The sequence below is a fragment of the Centruroides sculpturatus genome, unplaced genomic scaffold (assembly GCF_000671375.1).
Source record: "Centruroides sculpturatus isolate CEXI.00-Female unplaced genomic scaffold, Cexi_2.0 scaffold798, whole genome shotgun sequence".
NCBI classification, from domain to species: Eukaryota; Metazoa; Arthropoda; class Arachnida; order Scorpiones; family Buthidae; genus Centruroides; species Centruroides sculpturatus.
The window spans coordinates 62758-65153 of record NW_019384974.1 but is presented as its reverse complement, the minus strand read 5'-3'; positions in this window follow the sequence as shown (position 1 = coordinate 65153).

The following is a 2396-nucleotide window of genomic DNA, read 5'->3' as shown; positions in this document are numbered from 1 at the left end:
AAAAGTTGTCACGTAGAGCTTTCTGTTAATATATTCCCTCACTTTTACTTATTAAGCTATAATAAGTAGCAAGATAGAGGTGTGCCTAGCAAAAATTTAAGATGGATAAATGCAAAAATACAAACATCATCATCTTCTACTTTAGTAACAAATAAGAAATCATAGAGTTTAACTTGTATATAATTTGTCATAACAACGAAATATAATTTTTAATCCTTAGAATTTATCATTTAGCTTTATGAATTTTTAAAAACTGAATACAGTTGTTGATAAATGAAAATATTCTGTCTGATAAGTCTGAACCTACAAATAAAACTGAAGATTTAAGAGAATGAATTGTGTATTTAATAAATTTAAAAGTCTTTTTATCTTTAATTATATTTAAAATATGGTAGTTTATTAGCATTACGATTCATATAGTCATATTTAGGAGCATAATTAAATATAATTTTTAATGCATTCGAAAGCAAACTTTAGCTATTTCTAAAGTTTTTACATTTAAAGAGTCATGTAATGTCAAATTCGTCATTTAAATTCAAGTATTCACTTCAAATTCACTCAATATTTTTTCCAAATTCTTCCACGACTATTGTTAAATGCTATCGATTTTTACAAAAAGGAAAATTTATAAATAAGTTGAAATTGTTTTATATTTCAAACAGAATTTTATAGCAATGCTATTTTTTTAATTTAATAAATATAGGCCTAAGTATAAAAATTATAACTAATGGATACGCATAAGAAACAATTAGCTAATGTACTGTATATGATATTTTAAAGTAAGATTTTCTGTCAAACGTTTACATTACGTAAACACGTTAGAAATTAATTATAACAAAGATATATTTTTACGACTGATGTCGACGTCATGAATTTAAATGTAAAAATATATACTGATGTAATAATAAAACTTATCAATATGAAAGAAAAATGTCCATTATTTGTGATTTAAATTTCAAAAAAAATCGAAGAAAGATACTTTAATTAAGAAAAATTAATAATAACCGTAGAGTTATTTCAAGTAGGCTATAATAATTTTAATATCATTTAAAAATTTAAGAATTTAAATAAAATTTTTAAACTAAAAGTTAATTAATAAAATTTGCATAAAATTAATTTAAATAATTTTGATAACTAAATCGAGTTTTTAACAAACAGTGCGTGTGACAGTTAATAAAACAAAACCAAAGAAACAGCATCATTTACAATTTAATAAAAAATTACTTTTATAAAAATTTACCGTTCAAAGAAATTATCAGATAAATGATGGCATCAATAGATTAGCTAAAATAATAATACCAATAATACAGCTTAACGTTACACTTGTTTAATTAGCTATGCTTTGATTTAGTCAGGCATAGCATTTGGCACCAGTATCAGCTGACCATGATATTTGCAACATAATAATATTGTTCAATTAATAAAGTAAAACTGATTTTTATTTTAATCATATTATCAAGTTCATGAAGAACGCTTCTTTATTCTTCGTAAACTTGAAAATTTCATTTAAAACCTGAATTCTAATGAATGTAATGACGGAAATTTCTAAAAATTCTAGTTACTCTTTTGCAAACTTGTTGCTTTTCTCTTCATGCTTTTGCTTTTCAGAAGAACTCATCCAAATTACATATCTGTTTATTATCCATGTTAAATACTATTATAGCATATAGACTAATATAACATTAGAATTAAAAAAAATTTAATACCGCAAATCATACTTCTTTAGGTAATACATTAAATTTCACTTTTTTAAATCCAAAACTCAGATGTTGGAAGCTTAAAAATAATTTTTATTATTAAAAATCAAAATCTAATAACGAGATAAATTATTGTCATCTGGTAAATAAGAAATTAAATCGTCTCAATATATTTTTATTTTCATTAAACCAAACTTTATTCTTTTACGAATAACAATTAATCAACTTTTTTTTCTCGGTAAGAAAACAATTTCAATATTATTTAATGACTGTCTGTATTATCATTGATAATGTAATAAAAGAAAATTATTGTTCGAGAATAATGAAAACCAATTTCCTATAGATTTTTATTTCATGGAGATATGAGTCTGCAGTTTTGGCAAATGATTATTGTAAGTCAACTCAATCGTTAATCGTTGAAAATCTTTCTCATGTTGAAGATCTTTCTTTTCAATCATCTTTATCTTCGTTATTGTTCTCTAAGGAGTTATCCTAATGTCAACATTATAACATTACTTTATATAACTTCATTCTTTCTCATGGCATCAAGATTTCTGACAGATTAAATTTAACAATAATAAAACCAAATTTTCCACGAACTGATTCTATGCTAAAAGTAAACTCTGATATTAAATTTTATTGTTTATTTTCTTTGCAAGGTTTTTATATTTATATCTTAAAGAAAAAAAATATATATAT